Genomic DNA, 18,870 nt, shown 5'->3' on the forward strand with positions numbered 1-18,870 from the left:
ATGATTATCTTAATAGATTCTGAAAAAATCTTTGATAAAATACAGCATACATTTCTATTAAAACACTAGAGAGGGAAGGCTAGGTGGTGAAGTGGATAGAGTACTGGCCCTGGAGTCAGGAGTAGCTGAGTACAAATCTGGCCTCAAACACTTGATAATTGCCCAGCTGTGTGGCCTTGGGCAAGCCACTTAATCTCATTGCCTTGCAAACACACACACACACACACACACACACACACACACACACACACACACAAGAGAGCAAAGGAATAAATAACATAAAATGATAAGTAATACTTATCTAAAATCATCAGCAAGTCCTATCTATAATGGGGACAAGTTAGAAGCTTTCCCAGTACTATCAGGGCAAAGCAAAGATGCCCATTATCACCTTGGTTACTTAATATTGTACTAAGAGAAGAAAAAGAAATGAAAGGAATTAGAACAGGCACCGAGGAAACAAAATTATCACTCTTTGTAAATGATATGATTGTTATATTTAGAATATCTTAGTCTATCATAGGGAGGTGGGGAAGGAAGGGAGAGAGAGAAAACTGTGAAACTCAAAATGTTATAGAAAATGAATGTTGTTCTGGGGAATAATTTGGAATCATGTCCAATGGGGCAACAAAACCGTGCAGATCCTTTTATCCCAGCAATACCACTACTAAGTCTGTATCCCAAAGAGATCATAAAAAAGGGGAAAAGTTCCACATTTACAAAAAAACTTTTTTTGAGTACCTCTTTTTATTATGGCAAAGAACTGGAAATTGAGGGGAAACCCACCAATTAAGGAACAATTGAACAAGTCATGGTATATGAATATGAATGATAATGGAGTACTACTGTAAGAAATCACTAGTGGACAGAATTCAAAATATCCTGTAAAGACTTGCACAAACTGATATTGAGCAGAACCAGGAGAATGTGCACTGTTAGGGACTGTTGTGTGTAGGAGCACTGTAAATTATCTCCACCTGGTGTCTTTGAGTACCAGAAACTAATCTTACTAAGTTCCATGAGAGTATGAGTGGATTAAGGGACTGGGAAGGTTTTTAAGCATGGTATCTGGTTCAATAAACAGAGACGTTGTAGTACCTGGGGATCTTGGAGAACCTGTCATCCTTGTCATACTTGTCATACTTATCATCCTTGTCTTCCATCCCTCCAACGTTTGCCTGGATAAGATTGAGGGAGTCCAGAAGGGGACTCAACATAAGAGTCCTGAAAAGGGACTCAACAATGCACATTGACAGCAACACTGTGAGAATATTAACCAGGATAGCAGCAACTCTTCTCAGCAGTTCAGTGATCAAGGACAACCTTGAGAGATCTGCTATGGACAATGACATCGGGAGGAAAAAACTATGGAGTCTGTATGTTGAGTATAGTATATTATGTTCACTTCTTAAAACTTCCTTTATATTTTTTCTTTCTTTCTCATAGTTTTTCCCCTAGTTATAATTTCTCTTTTACAACATGACTAATATGGTTATATTTAAACTTGACTGTACATGTATAATCTTTATCAGATTGTTCACCACCATGGGGAGGAGGGAGCAAGAGAGAGTAGAAAAATGTAGAACTAAAAAGGTTCAAAAGGATGAATGTTGAAAATTATCTTTGCACATAGTTGGGAATTTTTTTTAACTGTAGGAAAAAATAAAGAAAATGAATGTTGAAAACTATCTTTACATGTAATTGAAAAAAATAAAAGGAAAATTTAAAAAGAAAATTCTAGAGATCAACTAAAACTATTAACAGCTTTAGGAAAGCTGCAGAATATAAAAATAAATCAAGAGCATTTCTATTTATTACCAACAAAATCCAACAGCAAGAGATAGAGAAATTCCATTTAAAATATCTGTAGACAACATAAAAAAACTTAGGAGTCCACCTGCCAAAACAAACCCAGAACTATATGAATATAACTACAGAATGCTTTTCATACAAATAAAGACAGAACCATACAAATGGAAAAACATTAATTACTCATGGTTAGGCCAAGTCACTATAAGAAAAATGATAATTCTACCTAAATTTAAATATCAAAACATTATTTTATAAAGCTAGAAAGAAATAACAACAAAATACATCTTGAATAATGAAAGCTCAAGCCTATCAAAGGAATCAATGGGAAAAAAATGTGAAAGATGGCAGTCTAGCCAAACCAGGTCTCAAATTGCATTGTACAGTAGTAATTATTGAAGTAATCTGGTAATGGGTAAGAAATAGACCAGTAGTGTAGATTCAGTACAAATTCCATAACAGTAAATGATTAGAGCAATCTAATATATGATAAATCCAAAGATCCCAAACTAATGGAACAAAAACTCATTATTTCACAAAGCTACTGGAAAACTACATAGCAGAAACTAAGATACAAACCAGTATCTTACATTGTGTACCAAGATAAAGTCAAAATGAGCATCTGATTTACACATAAAGAATATCATAAGCACATTAAGAGAACATGGAATAGCCTCTCAGATTTATGGATAAGAGAGTAACTTAGGACCAAAGAAAATACAGAGAGCATTATAAAATATGAAATATTTTGATTATATAAAATTTTTAAAAATTTGATAAACAAAACCAATCAAAATTATAAGGAAAGCAGAAAACTGAGAAAACATTTTCCCAACAAGTACCTCAGGTAAAAGTTCCATTTCTCAAAGGTTGATAACTGAGTCAAATTTATAAAAATACAAGTTGATTCCAAAATTTATAAATGATCAAAGGATATAGACAGGTAGTTTTCAGACAAGGAAATTAAAGCTATCTACACTAAAAATGCTCTAAATCAATATTAATCAGAGAAATGCAAATTAAAACAATTCTGAGGGACTACTTTACACCTATGAGAGTGACTAATATGACAAAAAGGCAAAGTATTGGATATTGAAGGGGATGAGGGAAAACTGGAGCATGTTGTTGGGTGTTGTAAATTGATCCCACCTTTCTACAGAGCAATTTGGAAACTATGCTCAAAAGAATATAATACCATGCGTACCCTTGAACGCAGCAACACTACTACTAGGTATGTATCACAAAGATATCCAAAAAAAAAGGGAAAAGGACCTACTTGAACAAAAAATATTTATAGTAGCTCTTTTCACAATGGCTAAGAATTTGAAATGAAAGGGATGTCCCTCAATTGGGGAATGGCTAAGCAAGGTAGGGTAGGGTATACAATTATAATGGAATATTATTGTACTATAAGAAATGACAAGTAGGAGTGAAGTGAGCAAAACCAAAGGAACATTGTACATGCTAACAGCAGTATCATGGGATGATCAGCTATGATAGACTTGCTCTCTGCAATACAATAATCAGACAATTCTAAAGGACATGTGATGGAATAAACTGTTGTGAAAAATATATTTTGACCTGGTCAGTATAACTGAATTCATGGTATATTATTTGAAGGGGATCTTTTTTTTTGCCCCATCTGTCCTCTTCGGTTAGTAATAGTAATTATAAAGATATGATAATAAAGAGGTTCAAGTATAGAGAAAGAACTATGGAGTATTGAGGCTTTTTCCTTTTTTTTTTTGCTTTTTCTTTCACGTGATTAATATGGATATATATTAACATAGTTATATAAGTATAATCTATATTTGATTGCTTTCTATCAGGAGAAGGGGAGAGAAGGGAGGGAAAGAGAAAAATGTAAAACTCAAAACCTTACAAAAATGATTATTAACCCTTTCATTTAGAAAAAAACAGCTTATTGTCTGATCTTGTTACCTCTTAGACTTCTCTTTAAGGATATAATTTCTCTCTCATCACACCCAATTTGGATCAAGGTACAACATGGAAACAAAGTAAAGACTGACAGAGTGCATTCTGTGGGGAGGATGGGGGAGGGAAGCAAGATTGGGGGAAAATGTAAAACTCAAATAATATCTTTAATAAAAATAAATTTAAATTAAAAATGATTATTAAAAACTATCTTTGTATATAGTTAGAAAAATAAATATTTTTAAAAGAAATGACAAGCAAGATGAATTCAGAAAAACCTGCAAAGACTTACATGAAATAAAGCATAGGAAGTGAACAGAACCAGGAGAATGTTGAACACAGTAACAGCAATATTGTTCTATAAAGACCTGTGAATGGCTTAGCTATCCTCAGTAATACAATGATCCAAGACAATCCCACAGGAGTAAAGAAATTTAACATCTGCCTCCACAGAAAGAATTACTATGGCTATGGGAAGCATGCTGCTTTTCACTTTCTTTTTCTTTTATTTGAGTTCTTCTTGTACAAAATGACTAATAGTTACATATGTTAAGCTATATCTGATTGCTTACCATCTCAGGAAGGGAAAGAAGGAAGGGAAGGCTAGAATTTGGAGCTCGAAACTTTAAAGAAAAATGTTAAACAATTGGGGAAAAAATAAGGGTGTCTTCCATCTTTCCATGTTGTTTCCTAGATTAGGATATCTGAGGTCCAGATGACTGAAATGACACAATCCCTGCGTCCATAAGCAAGTGGCAGAGTTAGATTGGAGTCAAGTTTTGCTGAATCCTAGTCTGGTTCTTTCCACTTAGCTACACTGCCTCACCTGCTCTGATCATCACAATCAAGCAAAAGTTCATCTCCAGCCTCAGACAAATGTTAGCTGAGTGACCCAGAGAAAATCTTATCACCTCTCTCAAGCTCAGTTTCCCAAATGAAAAGAGGCTAATAATAGCCCTTCCCTATCAGGGTTGGGAAGATCAAATGAGGTAACATGAGTGATTAGCAAGCATTAAGCACTTGAAGCTCTTTATTATCTTATTTTATAATTACTATTACTAACCGAAGAAGACAGATGTAAAAAAAAGATTCCCTACAAATAGTATACCATGAATTCAGTTATACTGACTAGGTCAAATCATATTTTCCACAATTGTATATTTGCTGCATCTGATAGCACCACTCATCTCACTCTACATTTTCTTATTCATATGTTAATACCTAAGTGACCTGAGGGACCTGACTCATTCTTGGATCCCACTCTTACTCTAGCACATCTATGCATTTCACCGTTTGGGAGATGAAGGAATAGAGACAAAACTCCATACTCAGGTGGTAATGATGCAAACAGGTGGGTGAAGACAAAAAGTGCCCACCAGTTCTCTCCATTTGGATGTGAGGGGTGAGGGAGCCTATATGATCACCTCAGGAAACCAGCCATGTCCAAAACAGCAGAAGAGGAGGGCTGTGAACTCGGGGGACCAATGGGAACTCAGTCTCCTCGAGGTGCATCAGAAAGCAGACTGGCTGATCTTTTAATATGGCAATCATGAATAAAGAAGCATAGGTATCAATGGAATTTCATGGTGTTGGGAGCTAAACTTATGGATTCATCTGCTGTCCAGCTGTGTGCCACCCCCTGCCACTAGAAGAGCCTGGCCTAATCATCCTGCACCATCCATGCATATGCTTCATGCAGGTTGAATGTTTAGTTTATAAAGAATATTCTTTTCAGTCCAGATAGAGAAGACTCCAGAGGAAAGAGACTCAATATTTGGAGCTGATTCAACTTCTTTCTGATTCCCACTACTTATTCTAGCATTCTCCATGATTATCAGTCTTCATAACAAGCTTAATCCCTTATCCCTACTATATCAGGCCCTACACTAAGGGTGTATACTGATATTCCCTCTCTCTTTTTTTTAAGGATAGATGAAAAATTCTTTATTACTTTCTCATTTCAGTCAAGATAAGACTGAAATTTTCCAAAGGAATTTTGTTTCTTTTTTTTTGCATTATTTATTTTATTTTTAAATCCCCCCCACAGCTACATGCAAAAGCAAGTTTCAAAATTTACTTCCAAAATCTTGAGTTCCAAATTCCCTCCCTTTCTCCCACCCCACTCCCCACACTGAAAAATCAAGTTACTTGGTATAGATTAAAAAATGAGAAGATTGGGGTGGCTACAGTGGATGGAGTACTGACCCTGGTGTCAGGAGCACCTGAGTTCAAATCTGGCCTCAGCCACTTAATAATTACTTAGCTATATGGCCTTGGGCAAGCCACTTAACCCCACTGGCCTTGCCAAAAAACCTAAAAAAATGAGAAACCATTAAAAAACATTACAATAGTCATGTAGTAAAAGAAACCATAGGCACCTCCTACATAGCAAAAGAAACCTCAAAAAAATGAGGAAAAAATGTTGCATTCAAATACCAATAGCTTTGTCTTGAGATGGATTGCATTCTTTATAAGTCCATTAGAGAATTTACTTCAATATTTTTCCCTCAGTTGCTATTACAAGCTCTATTTCCCTCCATCCTATTTCCCCTTCCTCCCCCATTCCCATTGATTCTATTCTCTCCTTCCTTTCACCCTCGTCATATGTGTGCTGTATCTGACTTCTCTCTCCCACAATATTCTATCTCTTCTATCATCTACACCCCCCCTCCACCTTACTACTACTATCCCTTTCCTCTCTTATTTTCCTCAAGGGTAAAATGGATTTCTGTACTCAACTAAGTGTGAATGTTATTCCCTTTCTGAGTCAATTTCCATGAGAATGAAGGCTCATTCATTCCTCCTCACCTTCCCCCTCTTCCACTCCATTTCAAAAGCTTTTTCTTGCCTTTTCTGTGAAATATCTTAACTCATTCTACCTTTCCTTTCCCTTTCTCCCAATACATTCTTTTTGTTCACCCATTGACTCCATCTTCATAATATGTTATACCTTGTGTGCCTTGTCTATATATGCTCCTTTTAACTGCTTTAATAAAGGAAAATATTCATTATTAGTATCTTCTTCCCATACAGGAATGCATACAGTTCGACATCATTAAGTCCCTCATAATTTGCCCTTCTTGTCCACCCTCTTTATGATTCACCTGAGACTTGTACTTGAAGATCAATCTTTCTGTTCAGCTCTGGTCATTTCAACAGAAAAGTTTGAAAGTCCTGTTTCATTGAAAGTCTATCTTTCGGGAAGGCTAGGTGGCGTAGTGGATAAAGCACCAGCCCTGGAGTCAGGAGTACCTGGGTTCAAAATCCGGTCTCAGACACTTAATAATTACCTAGATGTGTGGCCTTGGGCAAGCCACTTAACCCCATTTGCCTTGCAAAAACCTAAAAAAAAAAAGTCTATCTTTCCCCTAAAAGAGGATGTTCAATTTTTCTGGTAGTTAATTCTCAGTAGTAATCTAAGCTCTTTACCTACTAGAATATCATATTCTAAGCCCTACTAGCCCTTACTGTAGAAGTTGCTAAATCTTGTCTAATTCTAACTGCAGCACCATGACATTTGAATTTTCTTTCTGATTATTTTCTCTTTGATTTGGGTGTTCTGGAATTGGGCTATAATAATCCTGGGAGTTTTTATTTGGGGATCTCTTTCAGGAGGTGATTGGTAGATTCTCTCAATTTCCATTTTGCCCTCTGCTTCTAGGCTATCAGGGCAATTTTCCTGGAGAAATTCTTTAAAAATGAAGTCAAGGCTCTTTTCTTGTTCATGATTTCCAAATGGCCTATTAATTTTAAAATTATCTCTCCTGGATCTGTTTTCCAGTGTTTTTCCAATGAGATATTTCACATTTTCTTCTAGTTTTTCATTCTTTTGGTTTCGTTTTATTGTTTCTTGATTTCTCACAAAGTCATCAGCTTCCTTTAGCTCCATTCTACATTTGAAGGTATTATTTTCTTCAGAGAGTTTTTGTGTCTCTTTTTCCATCTGGTCAATTCTACTTTTTAAGGCATTCTTCTCCTCCACTGACCTTTCAGATTGTTTTTTCCATTTGAGCAAACTGGTTTTTAAGATGTTATTTTCTTCAGTATTTTTTGGTAATTCCGTCACCAAGCTGCTGACTCAGTTTTCATGATTTTCCCCATTGCTCTCATTTCTCTTCCCAAATTTTCTACTACCTACTTTATTTAATTTTCAAAATCTTTTTTTGAGCTCTTCTATAATCTGAGACCAATTCCTATTTTTATTGGAGGTTTTGGATACAGAAGCTTTGACCTCATGTTCTCAGTATATATTTTGATCCTCCATGGGACCAAAGTAATTTTCTCTGATCAGATTATTTTCCTTCTGTTTGCTCATTTCCCCCAGCCTATTCCCTGATTTTAACTCTATATTATGGTGGACTCTGCTCCCAGGTTAGAGGATACACCGTCCCAAGCTTTTGAGGGTTTTTGCACCTGTTTTCAGGAACCACCCCCACCCCAGGGACCTCAAGTCCTCCAAGGTCTTATGAGAAACTCTGACTGCTTTCCTGGTCTGTGTTCTGGTCTATTGATGACCACAAGCACCCCTCTTTACAGAAAGTCCCTGCTCCACTGTGGTGGGAGGAGGCCTCAAAATGTGAAGTGGATCTAAGTATGGGCAAAGCCACAGAGACCTACCTCAGGGATGGCCAAGAGATCTCTATAGTCTCCCCCCAACCCCCTTACCAACCATGGGCTGAGTGCTCTGTAAGCAGCTTTCAGGTAGGCTCCCCAGGCCTGCTCCTGGGCCCCAGGGGCCACACACTCACTCTGGTGCAGCAGAGTTTTCCCACTGACCCTTCCAATTGTCCTTGGCAGTCCCTGAGCTGAAAGGTCTGGAAACCACCATCACTGCCACAAACCCATGCACCCCCAAGGATGCAACTAGGCTGTTCCTGGAAGGCTGGAGCCTGTGCTGAGGGCCCTCTCTGACCCTGGTGTAACAGACCCTTCCTGCTGATCTTCCAAGTTATCTTGGGCTAATAAACTGTTTCATTCAGCCTTCTGAGTGGGTTCTGGCACTCTAGAATTTGGTAAGAGTCACTATTTAGAGGTATTTGGAGTGGTCTGAGGAAGAGCTTGCAGGAGTCCCTCCCTGTCTTTCCTCTGCCCCAAAGGAGTTTTTATTAGAAAACTCAGGAGTACACATGGAATGGGAGAATATAAGTTCCCTTAACTCAGAAAGGTCCCAGAACCTCAACTCAAGATCTCTACTCCCAGAGATGTATGGCTCTATTATGACCCACCACCCCTCACCCAAGTACATGTGCACAAGTCACACTTCTGGCGGGGACTCCTACAACGCTTGAGAGACTCCAGCCAGAAGATTGCTTAACTGGCCCTACAGGCCAGGTCCTCTGCAGCTGTTCCCAGCAGGAGACCTCCCAGAGCTGTGTCCCAGGGGAGATGAGGCGCTCAGAGCAATCTCACTCCTCCCCTTCGGTCATCAACTTGAGAGCTGGAAGGGACCTTGAGATGTAAAAACTTTTATTAGAGTAAGAAACTGAGACCAGAAATTGTGAGAAGTACCTCATCACAAAAAGTAGCAGAGTTAAAGCTTGGATCCAAATGTTCTCAATTCAGTAATTTAAATTTAATAAAAATGCATTATTTCCTATATGTGAGATACAATATTCTATGCCTCTGAAAGATTTGCCCCTCACATTTGTTTCTGATCTGATTAAATTTTTGCTAAAGCAACAGGTCAGCTGTTACAGTTGGTTCAACCCTAGAAATTTTGCTTTTTTTTTTAAAACCTGTTGTTCTAAACTAACATCTGGGCTTAGTCTAATTACTGGAGGCAAGGATTTGATGGCAGTTGCCAACTTGCTCTGGAACTTTCTCAGTATCATATTTACTTCTTCAAACAGGCAAAAACAGACCCCTTCTTTCTTTCCAGCTATTTAAAACTGTGCCTGTGGGCCCTTTAGAGTCATTAAGCATGTCTCTCTCTGTTTTATTTGAAGGACATCATGCATTCTTAGCTTATTTGTGGCACAGATCCCTGGCTTGATCAAAAAGCAAGCCTCTCCAGTCTCAGGTAAGTTACCAGTTCTTTCTACTATCACAGGTTCTCACTGGCTGAATACTCATCAGGGATGTGCTATATGGAAATTGTTGGATTTTAAACACAAATTTTCAATACAAGGATTATTTTTCCCTTAACTTTCTTAAGGTTTTCCATTATTCACAATACAATAACGCTCCCCCATAAGAAAACAGACATTTAACTGAGGTTACACACAGTATATTCAAATCTATAAGGGGTTTTTAAGATTTAATCCCTAGGTATTATATCTAACCACAATTTAGGATTTGCTGAACACCACTCAACAAATAAAAAGCTTTTCCTGAATATCCTTGATGCTAATTGCTCCTTCATAAATTATCTTCTATTTGTTTCATACATACACATTTTGTACATATATTTACACATTGTGTACATGATTTAGTAATTTATCCACATGTATAATGAAAGGGACTAACTCACTTTTGTCTCTGTATCCCCAGTCTGGAACACAGTAGAAAATAAATATTTGTTGACTGATTCACTTAGTATAATACTTAGAACTATCATAACACTTACTCCTTCCAAAGCATGCCAATACTATTTTTAAAGATACAGAAGAATTAGCAAAACTTGTCTATCAAAGTAGTTCAAGATTATATATTGAATTGGTTAAATGTACCACACACACACACACACACACACACACAGAAGCATATATTTCATGCCTATCTTTTTAAGTCATGTTGCAGCCAGCTTTTCATTACTCTGCAAATTTCAACACTGTTTCCTCCTTCCCATATCTGAGCACTCTGTCAAGTTTGACAATTTGGATGATGAGTGTTAGGTTGGAGAGGGGAGGAGGGAAGAGACCAAACAATTTCTTCCATTTTAAAGTCATAATTAGAGGTGTTTTTTTCTTATTTAGACTGAAGAAAGGGAAAGAGGGTGTGGCAGAGAAGGACAAAGAATGTAGTGAGATGAAATATTAGATTAAGGATTCATTGAAGTTCAAGGTTCAAAGCTGAACTTCAGGAATGGTACATTATCTATTGTTGGGGGAGAATACACAGTTGTCCCTGCTTAGTCTAAGGAACCTGAGCTTTGAATTTAAGCTTTGGAAGTTAAAAGTTGTTTTGGTTTTCTTTTTTAAAAGACTTTTATTTAAAAGCTTATTTACAAAAATTTTACAAAAGGAGATGATTAACTTCCCAAACTACAAAGCTTATAAAGGAAAAAGATTCTAGGTTTGGGGAATTTTACTATATAGACATAGTATCTTTTTTACTTCACTTTTCAGTTAAAAGCTCTGAGGTAAGTTCACTTGCTACCTGGTTGCTTTAAAAACCAAGCAATTTCTCGGACCGTAGCTCAAACTTTCAATTGTATGTGGTCAACTATCTGTACACACGTATATGTTTGTGCACATGCACATGAGTGCACACAAAGAGAGAATTTTTATACTGTATAACATTTTTATCCAAGGAAAATATGCTCAACATTTTTCTGGAGACATTGCATAAGCATTGCATTCCAGGCTAAATCATGTGAGAATGAAAAATTGGGAGCCTCTTCTATTTAAGAGTCTCTTCAAATACACAACCATTATGACCCATGTCTCAATTTCCTCTTCTCCAATCAATTTCCCCCAGGATTTTTCCATTTATATTCATATGGCATGATCTCCAGGCCCCCTCACTATTCTAGTTGCCCTTTTTTGGTTGTCCTTGAGTTGCAGTAAGAAAAATTTTAGTTAATGAAAAGAAGAATTTCCCTACAGAGCTACTCAAAATCATCTACTTCAAGAGGTAAATGGGTTCTCCCTCAGAATATATTTTTTTGTTTCTTTTTATAAGGCAATGGGGTTAAATGATTTGCCCAAGGTCATACAGCTAGTTAATTAAGTATCTGAGGCTGAATTTGAACTCATGTTCTCTTCTCCAGGGCCAGTGATCTATCCACTGCACCTCCTAGCTGCCCCTAGAATAGATCTTTAAGCAAAGGCTAGAGATCCACTAAGTCTCAGGGATGTGATACTAATGATTCTCAAATCTACCGGTCCTGTACCAAACTCCCTGCTAACCTCCAAGCTCACATCTTCATCTGGCTGTCAGACATCTCAAATGGGAGGTCCAGAAAACATTTTAAATTCAATCTATCTAGACTAGATATGAAGGGTGAGACAGAGTGAGCAATCCAGGATGATTCCTTGTTTATGAGCCTGATGGACTGGAAGGATGGTGTTATCTCTACAATAATAAGGAATGTTAGGAATAGGCATTGGGGAGACTGAGGAAAGATGATTTCTGTTTTGGATGTTCTTATGTCCAATAGACATATGAAAATTAATGTGATCCAAATGGAACTCTCTATCTTCCCTCTTCAATCTTTCCTTTGCCTATTACAGGCAACATCCATTCTCAGGCTCAAGGTGGACACCCTGACGTCGCCCTGGTACCTTGACTCTCTCTCTTAAACTCCATATCCAATTCGTTGCCAAGTCCCATCCATTTCAACCCCCTTGTCTCTCTTTTGACCAAGACTGTCCTGCCCTCCCAACTGGACAATTAAGTGACCAGCTGATGAGATGAGCTGCCTCAAGTCTCTCCTTACTACAATCCATTCCCCTTTATCCCTTTAAAGTGATTTTACAAAAGCACAAGTCCAGTCATGTCATTAGCTCCAATAGCTTCCTATGGCCTCCAAGAGTGAATATAAAACCTTCTGACATTCAGAACACTTCCTAACACAGTCCCCTCCCACCGCATCAAGTCTTCTTGTGTCTTACTTCCCTAGCAAATCATCTCTGAGCCAGTACCTCTGCCCTCCCGGGCATTCCACAAGCAGACATGTCCATCTCTCAGCTCTTGGCCTTTCCCTGGTTGTCCTTTCAGTCTCACTATTCATCTCCCCATCTCCCTTTATGTTCTAACAAAAATTCCAACTTTTACTTACCTAATCTAACCTAGACCTTTGTGATTTCAGTTCCTTCCCTGTTATTTCTCATCTATTCTGAATGAAACATGCTTTGAAGAGTTCTGTTTACATGTCAACTCCCCCATTCGACTGCAAACTCCTTGAGGTCAGGGATGTCTTCTGCCCTGGTTAGCACAGGGTCAGGTACATTTATATCACTTAACAAATATTTGTTGATTGATTGATGTTAGAGAGAGAATTTATTTTAAGGTATGAATCATAGGACCTCAGATTCAGAGTTTATCCAGTTCAAGACACGCATTTTATAAGTAAGAAAATTAATCACAATATATTTTAACATACTAATGAAAAGTAAGATATATCAGGTCTCCAATTGCCTTCCAACTCTAGAATCTGTGATTCTAAAATAGTCAGAGCACTCTGCTATCTGAAGAATCTTACTCAAAAGAGAGAATGTGGATAATTTGGCATAACTTGTAACATGATCAGAAAACACTTATTTAATCTACAATATTTTTCAATGTATCTATGCTAAGATGACCAGGCCATAATTCTACAAAGATAAAATATTCTCTTTCTTTTAAAGAATCCATGAAAGTAGTTGTTCCATATAAAAAAGGTTCTTTATCCTTTTTACAATCTTCAAAAAAAAGCAACAGGTTATATGTGATCATAACATAAGATTCTGCAAGAAAGTAAATTAGATGTTATCACACAAAAAAGTAGATAACTATTCTATTATGTAAATAATTCCAATTTTTTTTCAAATTCTTCAATGAAAAAAATGTCTCCAAATAAAAACAAATTCTGAAAAACACTTCTCTTCCTTCAAGGACTTGCATATCCAGAAATGAAATAATTTTACTGAAAGATTACAGAAGCAATTTAAAATGAAATTTTTGTAATATTAACTGCAAAAATGCTTTTATTTATAAATGAAAGAAGAAAAATCACTAATATCCCAAAAGTTCTACAAATAAGGGAGAAAATTCAAGAAAATACCTAAAGATGGAAAATAATGTTGTTGGATTTTTTTTCTGGATAGATCAAAAATACTATCCCTAAGTCACAGTTGGAAATCATATTTTGCTCAAGGACAAAAGGTAAGAATGTAAAGTGTTTTATAATTTCTTTAGCTTTAGGATTGATTTGGTTTTTTTTCTTGCTAGGATGAAATAAGTATTCAAGAAGCTCAAGCAAGAGAAAAAAGGAACTTTCCAGAAGACAGTGGAACAGACCAAAAACCACTGAGAGAACTTCTGAGGAATGGTGGTTAAATTAGCTGCTAGTTTAACTTTTGGTAATGACTCATGACAAGCTCTATGTTTTCCCTGCTTAATTAAAAAGAGGAACAAAAAGACAACCATAATGCATAAGAAATATACCTTGTTTAATTAAATATTTTGATTCTCACTTAAAAGAGTCAATTTTACTAATGAATTTAATCCACATCACATAATGTACTTTTGAAATCTTCGCTTAATCCACCAAAGGAATACTGAAGAATGAAATAAGATCAAAGAATGTATTCATTTTCTAACAATTAAGAAGCTTTTAGCAAGAACCAATACAATGTCAGGCACTGTCCTAGGTGCTAAACATAAAACAACAAAAAATAAATGTCTCTGGTTCTCCAGAATCTTAAACAATCTAGAGGTTGAAGATGGGGGAAGAAGATGAGAAGATAAAATCTGTGATATTTGCAGACTCAATACAAGGTAGTTAAAGAGGGAAGGAAGAACCTAGAAGTTTGGAATGATCAGGAAAGGCTTCACAAAGAGGCCAGAGAAAAGGGTAGGTTTTATTTCTGTATCTTTATCACTTTACTGTAAAGTGTATAAAGTGTAAAGTGATAAAAAAAGAAAAAATGATACTGAGAACACTAACTCATATATCAACTATAAAGATGAATTACTATTGATATTCTAGATTTGAGATCTTTGTCTACTAAACAATTCACTGAAACAAACACTAATCGAAAATTCTTTTCTAGCAGTTTCTCCCACATGCTAAGATGATACAGCTAGGTGACACTGTTGGATAAGAGCGTTGGCCTTAGATTCAGGACAGGAGTTCAAATTCAACCTCAGACCCTTAATACTTACCAGCTGTGTGATCTTGGGTAAGCCTCTTAACCCTGACTGCCTTGCACCATGGGCCACCTCTAGTCATCCTGATTCATTTCTGGCCACTGGACCCAGATGGTTCTGGAGGAGAAAGTGAGGCTGGTGACTTAGCACAGGCCTCCTCACCCAAATCCAATTCATGTGCTTATCATGGCATCACCTTCCTGACAATTGTGGTCCTCTTTAAGAATGAAGGACAAACAACAACAACAAGATGACATAAAACTCAATAGAAACAAGGACACAATTCTGATGAACCACCTTTAGATTACTAATATGAGGCACAGAGTAAATGAGAGAAACACAAGTTTGCAAAAGAGTATTCATCCCTGCTAAGGAAGATGTCCTGTGCAATATCCAAATGGAAAATATATTCTCTCAACCCTGGGGATGTCCTACAAATGCTCTGGTGTTCAAAGAACACTGTACTTACTGCCTTATGCAACAGAATACTTTAGGCCTCAGCCACCCTAACTCAAGAGATTGGTCTAGTAATCTATATATGTAAAACAAAAACAAAAACAAAAAACACCAAGTGGAAGAACTCATAGTCCAAATTATGGCAGACAAACTTTTAAAAAAGTCTAGTTCTTCTATTACAAAGTAGCCTTCAGAGAGTAGGTATTATTTCATTCTTTTATAATATAGAAATATATGTAGCATATATTCTGGGGTTCCTCTTGCAGCCCCCTTCATTGTTCACTAGTCAGGCTGGATCCCCAGTACCTCTCCTTAAGGTTCTAGAGGACCCTGGACTTTCTACGTCTACAGTTCACAAGTCTCTACAAGTACAATTTCCTCTAACTGTTGTGACTTAATTAGCTTTTAGAACTTAATATTTACCAAGATGGTATAATGACAGCTGCTGGCAAAAAGCATCATTACCACCATCACCCATTTTGGGGGGCCCATAACCCACAAGGACATTCCAGGGGAAAGTAGGCTGAAACTTAGAAATCACATGTAGGTAAGGAGTAACTCATAATTCTTGGTTGCTAAAAGTTCTTTTGTGAGAACTCTCTCCTGGAACTTACCTGAAATTTCAAAATGATAATTTTTATACAAGATCCCCAGCCAATGACAATATACCTATTTACTGTCACTTCACTTCATCCAGTGGCTTTCAAATTGATTTACTAAGTTATTTGACTCATGTATTCTCACTTTGTTAAGAAGTCAGAGCTAAATAAAGTATGTTATTAGTTCTTTAAATGGGGTGAGGTTATTAAGTGGTTGATTTACTTGTCATTAACAGGATCTCAGATTTGGAAGATGAAGAATTTGTAACAAAAGACGTCACCCAACCTGCTTCAATGGATTTGGGTAGTAAGAGAAGTGGGCTTGGACATCAGGAGCCACTCCAGAGCCCAGCACTCTTCTCGGCCACAAGACACCACCGCCTCAGTCATAACTAACTAATCCTGCAAGGGTACTGCAGAGGCTCCATGACCTGGGCCCCAAATGGAACAACCAGAAGAATGCAGACTGAATTGTATTTGGGAAATAAATTGCATTTTCACAAAGTGTAAACAGCCAACACCAAAGTCCAGCTTTTTAAGAAATAAATTCTCCCTATTGGAGAGATAACAGGGTGGTGGGTAAAGAGTTGGTCCTAGGGTCAAATCCTCCCTGATCCAGACTGACCATGTGACCTGGGCAAAGACCCCAGAAACTCTAAGACTGCTAAGAAAGGGGCTGATCTGAAAGACATCACTCACTGGAAGCTCCTAATAGATGAATTTGTAGCTCTGTTAAAACTATCTTCCTAAGGGATACCACATGAATACTCATGATACTCATGAATCATGGAAACTGTAACATCAGAAGAATCACAACTGCAAAAGCCTCCAGGTCACCAAACCTCAGAATTGGAGTACAAAGGGGTCTAAAAGGTGATCCTTCATTTTACAAAACAAGGAAACTGAGACACAGTGAGTTGAACCGACTCACCAAGATCACGCAGGGCTCTGAGGCAGGTCTTTGGGCTCCTGATCTATCACATGGTGGCTGCCTCAAAAGGGGCTGCTGCCTGGTTCTTTTACTAAGCAAAAGCGGTTTCTCTCATAACCTGGTCTAGACCAAGGAGCTGGGTAATCAGTTGGACTAAGCACCTCCGAGAGAACCCTGGAACTTGCCTCCCCTTCCCTCTAATGCTTACAATAAAGGTTCAAGTAAAGAGCCCTAATCTAAACTTTAAAAACAGTTCTCCCTCTGCTGTAAACCAAGAGTAGGAAAACTGGAGGTTGCCCTTACTTCTCTCCTTCCCAGACCCTTGGCCTTTGAGCCTTCCTTGAAACCTCCTCACTTACATCTGCCCCAGGGTTGAGGGTTTGACAGGAGCTGACAGTATTTATACAGGGACCTTAAGCCCATCCTCTAAGCAAGGATGAAGAAGGCTTAACATTCCACACAACCTCCCCAAGATCATAATCATTGCTGTGGGAAAGGAGGTGGAGCAAATAATGTGTCCTCTGCAGAAGCAGCTCTCCCTGATCAGCCACGCTCTTGAGTTCAACCCTACATTAGTAATCGGTCCACAAAGGAGCCCACTCCAGTCACAAAACAGGGCGCACAACAGTGTTTACACACAAGCAATAGTTTTTGGAAAAGGTCACTCCTTGGAGCATAATTGAAGGATAATATAAGGTACTGCATATTACAAAAAAAAATCTTCGCTCAAAAGTCATATAAAAGGGCATCCTCAAGGATATGTTAACAAGAAAGGAAAGCAGCAAAGAGAATAGCACATGGATATTCCAAATATTGAAATTTCATAAGGTTTATTACCTGATGATAGATTTCCAATGAAGTATTATGGAAGAACACATACAAAAAATTGCACATGAGAAAAAATGGACAAATTCTGTGATTTTAACTGGTAAAGAGAATAGACATACCAGTGACAGCATGGTTACATTTAAGTTCTGAAATATTAACTTACTTACACTATCCTGTGAATTTCCCATTCTTAGAATAAGCTTTGAAAAGAAGCTTAGAGGTCTTTCAGTTTTGAAAACCTTAAAGCACTAATGGCCTAAAAGTTCCTAAGAGAGGGACAATGCCTTATTTATTATCTTTTCATCACCTGCTCTGTCTAGCACAGTGCAATGTATATAATGGAAACTTCATTTTTTTAAATTTTAAAATGTTCTATTTCTAGTTCTAATCCTAACTAGCTCTGTGACCCAAGGCAAATCACTTAACTTCTCTGGGCCTCAGTGAACTTAAACAGTCCTTAGCTCTTAACCTTCTGAGGCTAAAGCTCTTTAAACTAATTCCTTCTCTCCTTGTATAATCGGACAGCATAACTGTATCTATAATGATACTGCTCTGAAATGGTTGTTCAATTATTCTGAAATGTGTTCGGAGTTCAAAATATTCAAATTAAATGTTATCACAGTAATAGAAGCAGTGTTTTTAAAACAAAGTTCAATAATTTTCAAGGCAACTGATTTAAGTTCAATGAATAATTCTATTGGCAAAGCTCTTACCCTAGGGTACATGAACTTGTTTTTAAAATATTTTGATAACTATTTTTCAATATAATTGGTTTCCTTTGGAATCCCAAGTATTTTAGTTTATGGACTTTAAAAATATTATTCTGAAAAGACATCCATGAGTTGCCAAAAAAATTCTATACCTCAAAAAATGTAAAGAAATTTGCCCTATTAAAAATAACCTCTTGGAGGGCAGAGACTCTCCTATTTTATGTCCTTAGCACCTACCACAATGCCTAGAACATAAGAGAAGCTGACAAATGATTAAGCTTTTGATTTGCTTATAAGAAACTCCTAATAACTAAGTATATAGTCTAATATCATAATTTAAATAGAAATTTCACAAATGATGCCTGGTGGTTATTCATAGATGAAAAGTTCTACATGTGGCCACTATCTCATTTCAAATGAAAAGGAAAAATATACTATCACCAAAATATACCAGATAAGTGATAAAATCAATTTTTTTCACCTCTTAAAAATCTTCATTTTATTACAGTCTTTAAGATTAGGTTTTCCAGGGCCAAAAATTTTTACGTACAATGGTTTTAATAAATACTTCTGTGGGCAGAAACAGCAA

General features: G+C 37.1%; 1 protein-coding gene and 1 long non-coding RNA gene across 6 annotated transcripts in view; one reads left to right on the forward strand and one right to left on the reverse strand.

The window, feature by feature from the left end:
* Positions 1-16,713, forward strand: part of LOC141492588 (uncharacterized) — a 69,492-nt gene extending 52,779 nt beyond the window's left edge. For both annotated transcript variants that reach the window (XR_012469976.1, XR_012469975.1), the window contains exons 3-5: positions 9,690-9,763; positions 13,837-13,967; positions 16,049-16,713. This is a non-coding gene — a long non-coding RNA (uncharacterized LOC141492588). The remainder of the gene's footprint in view (positions 1-9,689; positions 9,764-13,836; positions 13,968-16,048) is intronic.
* ARHGAP21 (Rho GTPase activating protein 21) overlaps positions 1-18,870 on the reverse strand; it is a 153,727-nt gene that overhangs the window by 120,533 nt on the left and 14,324 nt on the right. The window lies entirely within an intron of this gene.

The sequence above is a fragment of the Macrotis lagotis genome, chromosome 7 (genome assembly GCF_037893015.1).
Source record: "Macrotis lagotis isolate mMagLag1 chromosome 7, bilby.v1.9.chrom.fasta, whole genome shotgun sequence".
Taxonomy (NCBI): Eukaryota; Metazoa; Chordata; class Mammalia; order Peramelemorphia; family Peramelidae; genus Macrotis; species Macrotis lagotis.